This window comes from Arachis stenosperma, chromosome 5 (genome assembly GCF_014773155.1).
Source record: "Arachis stenosperma cultivar V10309 chromosome 5, arast.V10309.gnm1.PFL2, whole genome shotgun sequence".
NCBI lineage: Eukaryota > Viridiplantae > Streptophyta > Magnoliopsida > Fabales > Fabaceae > Arachis > Arachis stenosperma.
Window position 1 is genome coordinate 50,936,145 of NC_080381.1, and position 18,016 is coordinate 50,954,160.

General features: G+C 39.9%; 1 non-coding gene across 1 annotated transcript; it reads right to left on the reverse strand.

The window, feature by feature from the left end:
* Positions 1-726: 726 nt before the first annotated feature.
* Positions 727-834, reverse strand: LOC130984464 (small nucleolar RNA R71). Its single transcript, XR_009088399.1, has one exon. It is a non-coding gene; the product is annotated as a small nucleolar RNA R71 (small nucleolar RNA).
* Between the last annotated feature and the right edge of the window lie 17,182 nt (positions 835-18,016).

Sequence of the window (18,016 nt, forward strand, 5' to 3'; positions counted from 1 at the left end):
CCCCTCTTCTCACATCCTTCTATTTATGGAGTAACACTCCAACTCAATGCACAATTCGAACTCTATCTGACTAAGTTCGAATTCTCTAATTCTTCCTTCTATTTTTCTTTTCTTTTGACACCTCAAGGAATCTCTATACTGTGACATAGAGGATTCCATATTTTCTTGTTCTCTTCTCTTTCATATGAGCAGGAATAAAGACAAAGGCATTCTTATTGAAGCTGACCCGGAACCTGAAAGGACCTTGAAGCGAAAGCTAAGAGAAGCTAAGGCACAACTCTCTATAGAGGACCTGACAGAAATCTTCAAAGAAGAAGAACCCATGGCAGTCGAAAATAACAACAATGCCAACAATGCAAGGAAGGTGCTGGGTGACTTTACTGCACCTACTCCCGACTTCTATGGGAGAAGCATCTCTATCCCTGCCATTGGAGCAAACAACTTTGAGCTTAAGCCTCAATTAGTTTCTCTAATGCAACAGAATTGCAAGTTCCATGGACTTCCATTGGAAGATCCTCATCAGTTCTTAGCTGAATTCTTGCAAATCTGTGACACTGTCAAGACTAATGGGGTTGACCCTGAGGTCTACAGACTTATGCTATTCCCTTTGCTGTAAGAGACAGAGCTAGAATATGGTTGGACTTACAACCTAAAGACAGCCTGAACTCTTGGGAAAAGCTAGTCAATGCCTTCTTGGCAAAGTTCTTTCCACCTCAAAAATTGAGTAAGCTTAGAGTGGAAGTCCAAACCTTCAGACAGAAGGAAGGTGAGTCCCTCTATGAAGCTTGGGAAAGATACAAACAATTAATCAGAAAATGTCCCTCTGACATGCTTTCTGAATGGAGCATCATAGGTATTTTCTATGATGGTCTGTCTGAACTATCCAAGATGTCTTTGGATAGCTCTGCTGGAGGATCTCTTCATCTGAAGAAGATGCCTACAGAAGCTCAAGAGCTAATTGAAATGGTTGCAAATAACCAATTCATGTATACTTCTGAAAGGAATCCTGTGAACAATGGGACAAATCAGAAGAAAGGAGTTCTTGAGATTGATGCTCTGAATGCCATATTGGCTCAGAACAAAATATTGACTCAGCAAGTCAATTTGATTTCTCAAAGTCTGTCTGGAATGCAAAATGCACCAAGCAGTACTAAGGATGCTTCATCTGAAGAAGAAGCCTATGATCCTGAGAACCCTTCAATGGAAGAGGTGAATTACCTAGGAGAACCCTATGGAAACACCTATAATTCTTCATAGAGAAATCACCCAAATTTCTCATGGAAGGATCAAGAGAGACCTCAACAAGGTTTCAATAACAATAATGGTGGAAGAAACAGGTTTAGCAATAGCAAGCCTTTTCCATCATCTTCTCAGCAACAGACAGAGAATTCTAAGCAGAGCCACTCTGATTTAGCAACCATGGTCTCTGATCTAATCAAAACCACTCAAAGTTTCATGACTGAAACAAGGTCTTCCATTAGGAATTTGGAGGCACAAGTGGGACAGCTGAGCAAGAAAATTACTGAACTCCCTCCTAGTACTCTTCCAAGCAATACAGAAGAAAATCCAAAAGGAGAGTGCAAGGCCATCAACATGGCCGAATTTAGAGAGGAAGGAGAGGAAGTGAACGCCACTGAGGAAGACCTCGATGGGCGTGCACTAGCCTCCACTGAGTTCCCCAATGAGGAACCATGGGAATCTGAGGCTCAAAATGAGACCATAGAGATTCCATTGGACTTACTTCTGCCATTCATGAGCTCTGATGAGTATTCTTCCTCTGAAGAGGATGAGTATGTCACTGAAGAGCAAGTTGCTAAATACCTTGGAGCAATCATGAAGCTAAATGACAAGTTATTTGGAAATGAGACTTGGGAGAACAAACCTCCTTTGCTCACCAAAGAACTGGATGACTTGTCTAGGCAGAAATTACCTCAAAAGAGACAAGATCCTGGGAAGTTTTCAATACCATGTACCATAGGCACCATGACCTTCAAGAAGGCTCTGTGTGACTTAGGGTCAAGTATAAACCTCATGCCTCTCTCTGTAATGGAGAAGCTAGGGATCTTTGAGGTGCAAGCTGCAAGAATCTCACTAGAGATGGCAGACAATTCAAGAAAACAAGCTTATGGACTTGTAGAGGATGTTCTGGTGAAAATTGAAGACCATTACATCCCTGCTGATTTCATAGTCCTAGAGACTGGGAAGTGCATGGATGAATCCATCATCCTTGGCAGACCCTTCCTAGCCACAGCTAAGGCTGTAATTGATGTTGATAGAGGTGAACTAATCATTCAAGTAAATGAAGAATCCTTTGTGTTTAAGGCTCAAGGATATCCCTCTGTCACCATGGAGAGGAAGCATGAAGAGCTTCTCTCAAGTTAGAGTCAAACAGAGCCCCCACAGTCAAACTCTAAGTTTGGTGTTGGGAGGCCACAACCAAACTCTAAGTTTGGTGTTGAACCCCCACATTCAAACTCTAAGTTTAGTGTTGGGAGGTTCCAACATTGCTCTGAGAAAATGTGAGGCTCCATGAGAGCCCACTGTCAAGCTACTGACATTAAAGAAGCGCTTGTTGGGAGGCAACCCAATCTTACTATATTTTATCTATTTTCTTTTGTTATTTTATGTTTTCTGTAGGTTGATGATCATGAGAAGTCACAAAATCAATTGAAAAAGCAAAAACAGAATGAAAAACAAAAAGAAAAACAGCACACCCTAGAGGAAGATGTTGCTGGCGTTTAAACGCCAGTAAGGCTAGCAGTTGGGCGTTTAACGCCTAGTCTGGCACCATTCTGGGAGTTTAACGCCAGAAAGGGGCACCAGACTGGCGTTAAACGCCAGGAAAGGGCAAGAACCTGGCGTTAAACGCCAGAAATGGGCACCAGCCCGGCGTTTAACGCCAGATTTGGCACAAAACGCAAATTTTCTTGCCACTTGGTGCAGGGATGACTTTTCCTTGACACCTCAGGATCTGTGGACCCCACAGGATCCCCACCAACCCCCACCACCCTCTTTCTTCTTCACCCATTCACCAATCACCTCAACACCTCTTCCCCAAAAACCCTTCACCTATCAAATCCCATATTTCTCTTCACCACTCACATCCATCCTTCATAAAACCCCACCTACCTCACCTTTCAAATTCAAACCACTTTCCCTCCCAAACCCACCTATACATGACCGAACCATGAGTCCCCCCTCTCCTATATAAACCCTTCTTCACTCCTTCATTTTCACACAACCTAAACACCACTTCTCCCTCTCTTTGGCCGAACACAAAGCCATTCCCTTCTTCCTCATTTCTTCTTCTTCTACTCTCTTCTTTCTTCTTTTGCTCGAGGACGAGCAAACCTTTTAAGTTTGGTGTGGTAAAAGCATTGCTTTTTGTTTTTCCATAACCATTTATGGCATCCAAGGCCGGAGAAACCTCTAGAAAGAGGAAAGGGAAGGCAAAAGCTTCCACCTCCGAGTCATGGGAGATGGAGAGATTCATCTCAAGGATGCATCAAGACCACTTCTATGAAGTTGTGGCCTTGAAGAAGGTGATCCCCGAGGTCCCTTTTTCACTCAAAATGAGTGAATATCCGGAGATCCGACATGAGATCCGAAGAAGAGGTTGGGAAGTTCTTACCAACCCCATTCAACAAGTCGGAATCTTGATGGTTCAAGAGTTCTATGCCAATGCATGGATCACCAAGAACCATGATCAAAGTGTGAACCCGGATCCAAAGAATTGGCTTACTATGGTTCGGGGGAAATACTTGGATTTTAGTCCGGAAAATGTAAGGTTGGCATTCAACTTGCCTATGATGCAAGGAGATGAACATCCTTACACTAGAAGGGTCAACTTTGATCAAAGGTTGGACCAAGTCCTCACTGACATTTGTGAAGAGGGCGCCCAATGGAAGAGAGATTCAAGAGGAAAGCCGGTTCAATTAAGAAGGCATGACCTCAAGCCCGTGGCTAGAGGATGGTTGGAGTTTATCCAACGCTCAATCATTCCCACTAGCAACCGGTCCGAAGTTACTCTAGACCGGGCCATCATGATTCATAGCATCATGATTGGAGAAGAAGTGGAAGTTCATGAGGTTATAGCTCAAGAACTCTATAAGGTGGCGGACAAGTCCTCTACCTTAGCAAGGTTAGCCTTTCCTCATTTCATTTGTCACCTCTGTTATTCAGTTGGAGTTGACATAGAGGGAGACATCCTCATTGATGAGGACAAGCCCATCACTAAGAAAAGGATGGAGCAAACAAGAGACCCCTCTCATCATGAGATCCCTGAGATGCCTCAAGGGATGCACTTTCCTCCACAAGACTATTGGGAGCAACTAAACACATTCCTAGGAGAATTGAGTTCCAACATGGGACAACTAAGGGTGGAGCACCAAGAACATTCCATCCTCCTCCATGAAATTAGAGAAGATCAAAGAATCATGAGAGAGGAGCAACAAAGACAAGGAAGAGACATTGAGGAGCTCAAGCACTCCATAGGATCTTCAAGAGGAAGAACAAGCCGCCATCATTAAGGTGGACCCGTTCTTTAATTTCCTTGTTCTTTAGTTTTCTGTTTTTTTCGAAATTTTCATGCTTATGTTATCCATGTTTGTGTCTTATGATCATTAGTGTCTTAGTGTCTATGCCTTAAAGTATGAATGTCCTATAAATCCATCACCTCTCTTAAAAAAAAAACAATGTTCTTAATTGAAAAAAAAAGAGAAGAATTGCATGAATTTTGAATTTTATAGCAGATTAATTATTTTGATGTGGTGGCAACACTTTTGTTTTCTGAATGTATGCTTAAACAGTGCATATGTCTTTTGAATTTGTGGTTCATGAATGTTGGCTCTTGAAAGAATGATGAAAAAGGAGACATGTTACTGAGGATCTGAAAAATCATAAAAATGATTCTTGAAGTAAGAAAAAGCAGTGAATATAAAAAAAAAAAGAGAGAGACGAAAAAAAAAAGAGAAAAAGAAAGAAAGAAATAAGGTTGTGATCCAAGGCAAAAAGAGTGTGCTTAAGAACCCTGGACACCTCTAATTGGGGACTTTAGCAAAGCTAAGTCACAATCTGAAAAGGTTCACCCAATTATGTGTCTGTGGCATGTATGTATCCGGTGGTAATACTGGAAGACAGAGTGCTTTGGGCCACAGCCAAGACTCAATAAGTAGCTGTGTTCAAGAATCATCATACTTAACTAGGAGAGTCAATAACACTATCTGGATTCTGAGTTCCTAAAGAAGCCAATCATTCTGAATTTCAAAGGATAGAGTGAGATGCCAAAACTATTCAGAGGCAAAAAGCTAAAAGCCCCGCTCATCTAATTAATACTGATCTTCATAGATGTTTTTGGAATTCATTGCATATTCTCTTCTTTTTATCTTATTTGATTTTCAGTTGCTTGAGGACAAGCAACAATTTAAGTTTGGTGTTGTGATGAGCGGATAATTTATATGCTTTTTGGCATTGTTTTTAGTATGTTTTTAGTATGATCTAGTTAGTTTTTAGTATATTTTTATTAGTTTTTAGTTAAAATTCACCTTTCTGGACTTTACTATGAGTTTGTGTGTTTTTCTGTGATTTCAGGTATTTTCTGGCTGAAATTGAGGGACTTGAGCAAAAATCTGATTCAGAGACTAAAAAGGACTGCAGATGCTGTTGGATTCTGACCTCCCTGCACTCGAAGTGGATTTTCTGGAGCTACAGAAGCCCAATTGACGCGCTCTCAACGGCGTTGGAAATTAGACATCCTGGGCTTTCCAGCAATATATGATAGTCTATACTTTGCCCAAGATTTGATGGCCCAAACCGGCGTTCAAAGTCACCTTCAGAATTTCCAGCGTTAAACGCCGGAACTGGCACCAAAATGGGAGTTAAACGCCCAAACTGGCACAAAAGCTGGCGTTTAACTCCAAGAGAAGTCTCTACACGAAAATGCTTCAATGCTCAGCCCAAGCACACACCAAGTGGGCCCGGAAGTGGATTTTTATGTCATTTACTCATCTCTGTACACCCTAGGCTACTAGTTCTATATATATAGGACCTTTTACTATTGTATTTTAATCTTCGAATCTTTGGAATCTGTTGATCTTTAGATCTTTTGATCACTTTGGGAGGCTGGCCTCACGGCCATGCCTAGACCTTGTTCTTATGTATTTTCAACGGTGGAGTTTCTACACACCATAGATTAAGGTGTGGAGCTCTGCTGTACCTCGAGTATTAATGCAATTACTATTGTTCTTCTATTCAATTCAGCTTGTTCTTATTCCAAGATATTCATTCGCACTCAAGAACTTGATGAATGTGATGATTATGTGACGCTCATCATCATTCTCACTTATGAACAAGTGACTGACAACCACTCTGTTCTACAAGCAAACAAGGCTCTAATGTTTATCTCTTGGGTTCTTTAACCGGAATCTTCGTGGTATAAGCTAGAACTGATGGCGGCATTCAAGAGAATCCGGAAGGTCTAAACCTTGTCTGTGGTATTCTGAGTAGGATTCAATGATTGAATGACTGTGACGAGCTTCAAACTCCTGATGGCGGGGCGTTAGTGACAGACGCAAAAGAATCACTGGATTCTATTCCGGCCTGATTGAGAACCGACAGATGGATAGCCGTGCCGTGACAGGGTGCGTTGAACATTTCCACTGAGAGGATGGGAGGTAGCCACTGACAACGGTAAAACCCTTGCATACAGCTTGCCATGGAAAGGAGTAAGAAGGATTAGGTGAAGACAGTAGGAAAGCAGAGAGACGGAAGGGACACAGCATCTTCATACGCTTATCTGAAGCTCTCACCAATGATATACATAAGTATCTCTATCTTTATCTTTGTGTTTTATTCATCATCTATACCCATTTGAGTCTGCCTGACTAAGATTTACAAGGTGACCATAGCTTGCTTCATACCAACAATCTCCGTGGGATCGACCCTTACTCGCGTAAGGTTTATTACTTGGACGACCCATTGCAATTGCTGGTTAGTTGTGCGAAGTTGTAGTGATCACAATTTCGTCCACCAGCCAGCCCCCTGAATGATCAAGAGACCAAATGATCAAAGACTAAACAGTCAAAAGATTAAACTGTCAAAAGATGTCTAATACAATAGTAAATCATCCTATTTATACTAGACTAGCTACTAGGGTTTATATGAGTAAGTAATTGATGCATAAATCCACTTCTGGGGCCCACTTGGTGTATGCTTGGGCTGAGCTTGATCTATCCACGAGCTGAGGCTTTTCTTGGAGTTGAACTCCAAGTTATAACGTGTTTTGGGCGTTCAACTCCGGATCATGACGTTTTTCTGGCGTTTAACTCCAGACAGCAGCATGTACTTGGCGTTCAATGCCATGTTACGTCATCAATTTCCGAATAAAGTATGGACTATTATATATTGCTGGAAAGCTCTAGATGTCTACTTTCCAACCCCGTTGAGAGCGCGCCATTTGGAGTTCTGTAGCTCCAGAAAATCCATTTCGAGTGCAGGGAGGTCAGATTCCAACAGCATCAGCAGTCCTTTTGTCAGCCTTTTTTCAGAGTTTTGCTCAAGTCCCTCAATTTCAACCAGAAATTACCTGAAATTACAGAAAAACACACAAACTCATAGTAAAGTCCAGAAATGTGAATTTAACATAAAAACCAATGAAAACATCCCTAAAAGTAGCTTGAACTTACTAAAAACTACCTAAAAACAATGCCAAAAAACGTATAAATTATCCGCTCATCACAACACCAAACTTAAATTGTTGCTTGTCCCCAAGCAACTGAAAATCAAATAGGATAAAAATAAGAGAATATACTATAAATTCCAAAATATCAATGAATATTAATTATAAGTAGATGAGCGGGACTTGTAGCTTTTTTTTTTGCTTCTGAACAGTTTTGGAATCTCACTTTTTCCTTTGAAGTTTAGAATGATTGGCTTTTCTAGGAACTTAGAATTTCGGATAGTGTTATTGACTTTCCTAGTTAAGCATGTTGATTCTTGAACACAGCTACTTATGAGTCTTGGCCGTGGCCCTAAGCACTTTGTTTTTCAGTATTACCACCGGATACATAAATGCCACAGACACATAACTGGGTGAACCTTTTCAGATTGTGACTTAGCTTTGCTAAAGTCCCCAGTTAGTGGTGTCCAGAGCTCTTAAGCACACTCTTTTTGCTTTGGATCACGACTTTAACCACTCAGTCTCAAGCTTTTCACTTGGACCTTCATGACACAAGCACATGGTTAGGGACAGCTTGATTTAGCCGCTTAGGCCTGGATTTTATTTCCTTGGGCCCTCCTATCCATTGATGCTCAAAGCCTTGGATCCTTTTTACCCTTGCCTTTTGGTTTTAAGGGCTATTAGCTTTTTCTGCTTGCTTTTTCTTTTTCTTTCTATTTTTTTTCGCAAGCTTCTTCTTTTTCACTGCTTTTTCTTACTTCAAGAATCAATTTCATGATTTTTCAGATCATCAATAACATTTCTCTTTGTTCATCATTCTTTCAAGAGCCAACAATTTTAACATTCATAAACAACAAGATAAAAAATATGCACTGTTTAAGCATTCATTCAGAAAACAAAAAGTATTGTCACCACATCAATATAATTAAATTAAATTCAAGGATAAATTCGAAATTCATGTACTTCTTGTTCTTTTGAATTAAAACTTTTTTCATTTAAGAGAGGTGAAGGATTCATGGAATTATTCATAACTTTAAGACATAGTTACTAACTACTAATGATCATGAAGTAGAGACACAGAACATAGATAAACATACAACATAAAAATCGAAAAACAGAGAAATAAGAACAAGGAATGAGTCCACCTTAGTGGCGTCTTCTTCTTGAAGGACCAACAATGTCCTTAAGCTCTTCTATGTCCCTTCCTTGCCTTTGTTGCTCCTCCCTCATTGCTCTTTGGTCTTCTCTTATTTCTTGGAGAATGATGGAATGCTCATGATGTTCCACCCTTAATTGTTCAACATTGTGGCTCAAATCTTCTAAGGACGTGTTGAGTTGTTCCCAATAGTTATTGGGAGGAAAGTGCATCCCTTGAGGCATCTCAAGGATTTCTTGATGATGAGCTTCCTCATGCATCTCTTGAGAACCGTGAAGGGTCTCTCTTGCTTGCTCCATCCTTTTCTTGGTGATGGGCTTATCCTCTTCAATGAGGATGTCTCCTTCTATGATAACTCCAGCTGAGTAACATAGATGGCAAATAAGATGAGGAAAAGCTAGCCGTGCCATGGTAGAGGGCTTATCGGCTATTTTGTAGAATTCATTGGAGATGACCTCATGAACTTCTACTTCCTCTCCAATCATGATGCTATGAGTCATGATGGCCCGATCCACAGTAACTTCAGATCGGTTGCTAGTGGGAATGATGGAGCGTTGAATGAACTCCAACCATCCTCTAGCTACAGGCTTGAGGTCCAGTCTTCTTAGTTGGACTGGCTTGCCTTTGGAGTCTCTCTTCCATTGAGCTCCTTCCACACATATGTCCATTAGGACTTGGTCCAACCTTTGATTAAAGTTGACCCTTCTAGTGTAGGGGCGTTCATCTCCTTGCATCATGGGCAAGTGAAACGCCAACCTCACATTTTCTGGACTAAAATCTAAGTATTTCCCCCAAACCATTGTGAGATAATTCTTTGGACTCGGGTTCATACTTTGATCATGGTTCCTAGTGATCCATGCATTGGCATAGAACTCTTGAACCATTAAGATTCCGACTTGTTGCATGGGGTTGGTTAGGACTTCCCAACCTCTTCTTCGGATTTCATGTCGGATTTCCGGATACTCATTTTTCTTGAGCTTGAAAGGGACCTCAGGGATCACCTTCTTCTTTGCCACAACATCATAGAAGTGGTCTTGATGGCTCTTGGAGATGAATCTTTCCATCTCCCATGACTCGGAGGTGGAAGCTTTAGTCTTCTCTTTTCCTTTTCTAGAGGATTCTCCGGCCTTAGGTGCCATTGATGGTAATGGAAAAACAAAAAAAGCTTATGCTTTTACCACACCAAACTTAAAATATTGCTCGTCCTCGAGCAAGAGAAGAAAGAAGAGAAGAGAAGAAGAAGAGAATATGGAGGAGAAGGGGAAGTGTAGGTTCGGCCAAAGTATGGAAGAGGGGGTTGTGTTGTGTGAAAATGAAGTAGAATGGAAGGGTATATATAGGGAGAGGGGAGAGTACATGTTCGGCCATTTAGGGTGGGAATGGGTGGGAAAATGGTTTTGAATTTTTGAAGGTGGGTGGGGTTTATGGGGAAGAGTGGATGGATGTGAGTGGTGAAGGGGGTAATTGGGAAGAGAGATTGAGGTGATTGGTGAAGGGTGTTGGGAAGTGTGACATGGGGAAGAGTAATTACAAAAATAGGATTAGGAGGTAAGGTGGGAATATAGTAGGTGGGGATCCTGTGGGGTCCACAGATCCTGAGGTGATCTTGTGGGGTCCACAGATCCTGAGGTGTCAAGGAATTCCATCCCTGCACCAAATAGGCATGTAAAATGCCTTTGCACACCATTCTGGCGTTTAAACGCCCATTGGTGCACGTTCTGGGCGTTCAACGCCCACATGTAACATGTTTCTGGCGTTGAACGCCAGTTTTATGCTTGTTATTGGCATTCAGCGCCAGCTTTTCCTCTTAGGCACATTCTTGGCGTTCAGCGCCAGAATGTTGCTTGTTTCTGGCATTCAGCGCCAGGTTGATGCTCTGTTCTGGCGTTGAACGCCAGCCAGATGCTTCTTACTGGCGTTGAATGCCAGCCTGTGCTTCCTCCAGGGTGTGATTTTTCTTCTGCTGTTTTTTATTCTGTTTTTAATTTTTTATATTTTTTTCGTGACTCCTCATGATCATGTACCTAATAAAACACAAAATAACAATAAAATAAAATAAAATAAAAATTAGATAAATAAAATTGGGTTGCCTCCCAACAAGCGCTTCTTTAATGTCAATAGCTTAACAGTGGCTCTCATGGAGCCACAAAGGTGATCAGGTCAATGTTGTATAGTCCCAACACCAAACTTAGAGTTTGACTGTGGGGGCTCTTCCTGACTCTGAACTGAGAGAAACTCTTCATGCTTACTCTCTTTTGTCACAGAGGGATGGCCATGTGCCTTAAACACAAGGTAGTCCCCATTCAATTGAAGGACTAATTCACCTCTGTTGACATCTATTACAACTCCTGCTGTAGCTAGGAAAGGTCTTCCAAGGATGATGCAATCATCCTCTTCCTTCCTAGTGTCTAAGATTATGAAATCATCAAGGATGTAAAGGCCTTCAACCTTTACTAACACGTCCTCTACTATTCCATAAGCTTGTCTCAATGACTTGTCTGCCAATTGTAATGAGAACAAGGCAGGTTGTACCTCAATGATCCCCAGCTTCTCCATTACAGAGAGTGGCATAAGATTTATCCCTGACCCCAGATCACACAGAGCTTTTTCAAAGGTCATGGTGCCTATGGTACAAGGTATTAAGAACTTGCCAGGATCTTGTTTCTTTTGAGGTAAAATTTGCTGAATCCAGGTATCCAGTTCACTAATGAGCAAGGGAGGTTCACTTTCCCAAGTCTCATTACCAAACAACTTAGCATTCAGCTTCATGATAGCTCCTAAATATTGAGCAACTTGCTCTCCAGTCACATCTTCATCCTCTTCAGAGGAAAAATAGTCTTCAGAGCTCATAAATGGCAAAAGGAGATTTAATGGAATCTCTATGGTCTCTATGTGAGCCTCAGATTCCTTTGGATCCTTAATAGGAAACTCCTTCTTGCTTGAGGGATGTCCCAGGAGGTCTGCTTCCTCACTGGGATTTTCGTCCTCCTCCTCCCTTGTGCATTCGGCCATATTGATTATATCAATGGCCATGCACTCTCCTTTTGGATTCTCTTCTGTATTGCTTGGGAGAATACTGGGAGGAGTTTCAATGACTTTCTTACTCAGCTGGCCCACTTGTGTCTCCAGATTCCTAATGGAGGATCTTGTTTCACTCATGAAACTGAAAGTGGCCTTTGACAGATCAGAGACTAGATTGGCTAAATTAGAAGTGCTTTGTTCAGAATTCTCTGTCTGTTGCTGAGAAGATGATGGAAAAGGCTTGTTATTGCTCAGCCTGTTGCGTCCACCATTGTTAAAGCCTTGTTGAGGCTTTTATTGATCCTTCCATGAGAAATTTGGATGATTTCTCCATGATGAGTTATAGGTGTTTCCATAAGGTTCACCCGTGTAATTAACTTCTGCCATGGCAGGGTTCTCAGGATCATAAGCTTCTTCAGAAGCTGCCTCTCTAGTACTGTTGGATGCATGTTGCCATCCATTCAGATTTTGAGAGATCATGTTGACCTGTTGAGTCAACACTTTGTTCTGAGCCAATATGGCATTCAGAGCATCAATTTTAAGAACTCCTTTCTTCTGAGGTATCCCATTATTCACGGAATTCCTCTCAGAAGTGTACATGAATTGGTTGTTTGCAACCATGTCAATGAGCTCTTGAGCCTCTTCAGGTGTTTTCTTTAGGTGAATAGATCCACCTGCAGAATGGTCCAATGACATTTTCGAAAATTCAGATAGACCATAATAGAATATATCTAATATGGTCCATTCTGAAAACATGTCAGATGGACATCTTTTGGTCAGCTGCTTGTATCTTTCCCAAGCTTCATAGAGGGATTCACCATCTTTTTGCTTGAAGGTTTGAACATCCACTCTCAGCTTGCTCAGCTTTTGAGGAGGAAAGAATTTATCCAAGAAGGCAGTGACCAGCTTATCCCAAGAGTCCAGGCTATCCTTAGGTTGTGAATCCAACCATATTCTAGCTCTGTCTCTTACAGCAAAAGGGAAAAGCATGAGTCTATAGACTTCAGGATCAACTCCATTCGTCTTTACAGTCTCACAGATCTGCAAGAACTCAGTTAAAAACTGATAAGGATCTTCAGATGGAAGTCCATAAAATTTGCAGTTTTGTTGCATTAAGGCAACTAGCTGAGGTTTTAGCTCAAAGTTGTTGGCTCCAATGGCAGGAATGGAGATGCTTCTTCCGTCAAATTTGGATGTTGGCTTTGTGAAGTCACCAAGCATTCTCCTTGCATTATTATTATTTTTGGCTGCCATCTCCTTCTCTTGTTCGAAAATTTCTGAAAGGTTGTTTCTGGATTGTTGTAATTTAGCTTCTCTTAGTTTTCTTTTCAGAGTCCTTTCAGGTTCAGGATCAATTTCAACAAGAGTGCCTTTTTCCCTGTTCCTGCTCATATGAAAGAGAAGAAAACAAGAAAAGAAGAGGAATCCTCTATGTCACAGTATAGAGATTCCTTTATGTTAGTAGAAGAAGAAAGGGGAGAAGAATGTAGAAGAGGGGATTCGGATATTTGGATGGAGAGAGGTGAAGAGAAGTGTTAGTAATTAAATAATTAAATAGAATAAGAAAAGAGAGGGAGAATTTCGAAAATAATTTTGAAAACGGGTTTAGTAATTTTCGAAAATTAGATATTAGGTATAATTAAAAATTAAAATTTAGAACAAAAAGAATTTTTGAAAAAGAGGTGAGATATTTTCGAAATTAGAGAGGGAAAAGTAGTTAGGTGGTTTTGAAAAAGATAAGAAACAAACAAAAAGTTAGTTAGTTGATTGAAAAAGATTTGAAATCAAAATTGAAAAGATAAGAAGATAAGAAGTTTAGATAAGATATTTTGAAATCAAATTTTGAAAAAGATGAAATTTTGAGAAGGATGAGATAAAAAGATAAGATAAAAATTTTAAGAAAAAGATATTTTGAAAAAGATTTAATTTTTAAAATGACTTAACTAACAAGAAACTACAAGATAAGATTCTAGAATTTAAAGATTGAACCTTTCTTAACAAGAAAGTAACAAACTTCAAGTTTTTGAATCAATCACATTAATTGTTAGCATATTTTCGAAAATTTGATATAAAGATAAGAAAAAGATTTCGAAAAATAATTTTTAAAATTTTCGAAAATAAGAAAAAAAATGGAGGAGATATGATTTTTGAAAAAGATTTTTAAAAGATAAGATTTTTAAAATTGAAATTTTGACTTGACTTGTAAGAAACAACTAATTTTTTTTTTTTTAAATTTTTGACCAAGTCAACCCAAAATTTCGAAAATTTGGAGGGAAATAGGGAAAAGATAATTTTTTATTTTTGAATTTTTTTTAATTATGAGAGAGAAAAACACAAACATGACCCAAAATATGAAAATTTTGGATCAAAACACAAGATGCATGCAAGAACACTATGAATGTCAAGATGAACACCAAGAACACTTTGAAGATCATGATGAACATCAAGAACATATTTTTGAAAAATTTTTAATGCAAAGAAAACATGCAAGACACCAAACTTAGAAATTTTTAATGCATGGACTCTAACAAATGAAAAATGCATATGAAAAACAACAAACAACACAAAGCAAGAAAACATCAAGATCAAACAAGAAGACTTGTCAAGAACAACTTGAAGATCATGAAAAACACCATGAATGCATGAATTTTCGAAAAATGCAAGAAAAATTTTTAAAGCATGCAATTGACACCAAACTTAAAAGTTGACTCAAGACTCAAACAAGAAACACAAAATATTTTTTATTTTTATGATTTTATTAATTTTTTGGATTTTTATTAATTTTTTTCGAAAATAAAGTTTGGAAAAACGAAAAATAAAAGAAAAATTTTGAAAAATATTTTTGAAAAGAAAATTACCTAATCTGAGCAACAAGATGAACCTTCAGTTGTCCATACTCGAACAATCCCCGGCAACGGCGCCAAAAACTTGGTGGACGAAATTGTGATTCCTTTGTTATTGTATTTTGTAAAATTCATTGCTTTTTCAACTATGTGTGGACACAACTCCGTTCATCTTAACCAGCAAGTGTACTGGGTCATCCAAGTAATACCTTACGTGAGTAAGGGTCGATCCCACAGAGATTGTTGGTATGAAGCAAGCTATGGTCACCTTGTAAATCTCAGTTAGGCGGATTAAATGGTTATGGGTTTCGAAAATTAATAGTAAACAGAAAATAAAAAGAGATAGAAATACTTATGTAAATCAATGGTGAGAATTTCAGATAGGCGTGTGGAGATGCTGGAATCCTTTCGAATCTCTACTTTCTTATTGCTTTCATCCAATCCTTCTTACTCCTTTCCATGGCAAGCTGTATGTAGGGCATCACTATTGTCAATGGCTACATCCCATCCTCTCAGTGAAAATGGTCCTATGCTCTGTCACAGCACGGCTAATCATTTGTCGGTTCTCAATCAGGTTGGAATAGAATCCCTTGATTCTTTTGCGTCTGTCACTAACGCCCAGCCTTCAGGAGTTTGAAGCTCGTCACAGTCATTCAATTCCGGAATCCTACTCGGAATACCATAGACAAGGTTTAGACTTTCCGGATCCTCATGAATGTCGCCATCTATCTAACTTATACCACGAAGATTCTGTTGGGGAATCTAAGAGATATGCGCCCGGCCTAAAGTAGAACGGAAGTGGTTGTCAATCACGCGCATTCATAGGTGAGAATGATGAAGAGTGTCATGGATCATCACATTCATCAAGTGTTGTGCAACGTATATCTTGGAATAAGAATAAAAGAGAATTGAATAAAAAGTAATAATAATTATATTGAAACTTGAGGTACAGCAGAGCTCCACACCCTTAATCTATGGTGTGCAGAAACTCCACCTTTGAAAATACATAAGTGAAAGGTTCAGGCATGGCCGAATGGCCAGCCCCCTGAATGATCAAGAGACCGAATGATCAAAGACTAAACAGTCAAAAGATTAAACTGTCAAAAGATGTCTAATACAATAGTAAATCATCCTATTTATACTAGACTAGCTACTAAAGTTTACATGAGTAAGTAATTGATGCATAAATCCACTTACGGGGCCCACTTGGTGTATGCTTGGGCTGAGCTTTGTAACACCCTAATATTCAAATCCTTATGCTTGAGTCATAAGTCAATGATATTACGGTGATACGACTCTCAGGTGGATTTTTAATATATAAGTATAGGTAATTTTCGAAAGGAGTATTAATCGAGAAGCCTGAAAAGAGTAGAAATAAAATCGCGAAGACGTATCACTCACGTTTCGACAACGAAAAGATAAAACGTGAAGCCGAAAGCGATATACGGACAAGACATAAAGGAGATTAAGAGATAGATAACAGATAGATATATATAACATAAGTAAATAGCCACTAGTCGCGACCCGCGAAGTTTAGGCCGGCTAGGGTACAGTATGAAAGTAACTGACAACAGTACATCCTAATCTCTCCCAAAGGAAACATAAGAGCCTCTATAGGCAAATTCCAAAAGAGTTCAACACATAATATAATCTTTTCAAAACAAAGGTGGAGAGATTCTAAGGAAAACACAAAGTAGAGAAAATAAATATCTTCGCCGTCTCTCAGACGAACCGCAGCTCACTTCTGAGCACCTGAACCTGTATCTGAAAAACAAGAGATATATACAGAATGAGAACCCCGGGCCCATGGGTTCCCAGTACGGTAAAAGTGCCAAATAAATACAATGCACTGCAATAAAAACTCACTAAGCATCCTAAACTCCTTTTCACCAAGCATCCAGCCTAGATTCTCACTAATCCATAAATAGGCATCTGTCGTAAGGGGATGCTAAATCTAGTTCATGTTACACATGCTTCCCAACTCACTGATTCTTCCACGAATCAGACTCAGAATCATAAGCAAAACCATCACCAGTTGTTCTGCCTCAGCAACTCTATATCAATACGTCATACCCTCGCCTGGAGCTAGTGAAATCACATCACTGCGTCTACCCAGGGGGGCTAAAATTATCTCATTCAAAAATCCTCATCATCATGCAATCGCATTATCAATTCATCTCATCAAGAACAGCCACCAACATCCACCAACACCAACATGAGGGATCTCTCAGTTGTACAAACACAAGCAATACAGACAAGTAATACACAAATAAGGTACAAGTAGAACAAGTAGCACGTAATCAGGTAACATAGCATATATGATATAAAAAACCAAAACAAATAGGCAAACCCAAACAATTCAAACATATGCAAATGATGTATGCCTGCACTATGGCTGATGATATCATCTGTCGGTTATATAGCCAACCCGACACGTCCTGGTAGCTAACCATGGACAGAAACACCCCTTGCGGAGCAAGTAGGTTTGAGCTACAACCCCCTTGTTACTACCCGCTCAGCCCAGAGCCAGTGGAACAACCACTACTGCGGCTACTACCCAGGCGGGTGTTTAACAGCTCAACCTGGAGCGAGTGGATTCACCACTACTACCGCTACTACCCAGGTGTCACAATCTCTGACCTGGAGCAAGTGGGATGAACCACAACCCTTGCTACTGCCCAGGTATCTTAAGCATTAACCCGGAGCAAGTGGGACGAACCACAACCCTTACTACTGCCTAGGTATCTTAAGCATATATTCATTCAATCTCAATTCATATTATCAATCCTCATTGTTATCAAATCTCAAACACTAACCTGGAGCAAGTGGGACGAACCCCAACCCTTACTACTACCCAGGTATCAGAGTTACATTCATTCAAAACTCCATAATTAACTCATTTATCATAAACATCCTTTTTCGTCTCATACCCGGAGCAAGTGGACAACGCCACTGCCTACTACCCGGGGTTACACATCACATTTCAACATTTTCCATTATTATCCATTCAACACATTCATTCATTAATCATATATGCATTTATACTCAGCCATAATCAATAATGGCTTTGCCGTGACCCCGCAATAACTCAGTCATCTGGCTCATGGTTCAATCAAGAACCAGCCATTTATCAATAGATATAGCCCTTCGGCTCATGGCATACACGGTACTCCTACCGTCATCCTCCATATCTCATATAATCATCGTTGATCACCATTGATCATAACTTTTTCCCTTGCTTCACTCGCAAGTTACCACATCCCCTAGTTCCTTTCTCATTACTAAGCATATCATAATGATTTAATACATAAGGGGTGAGAT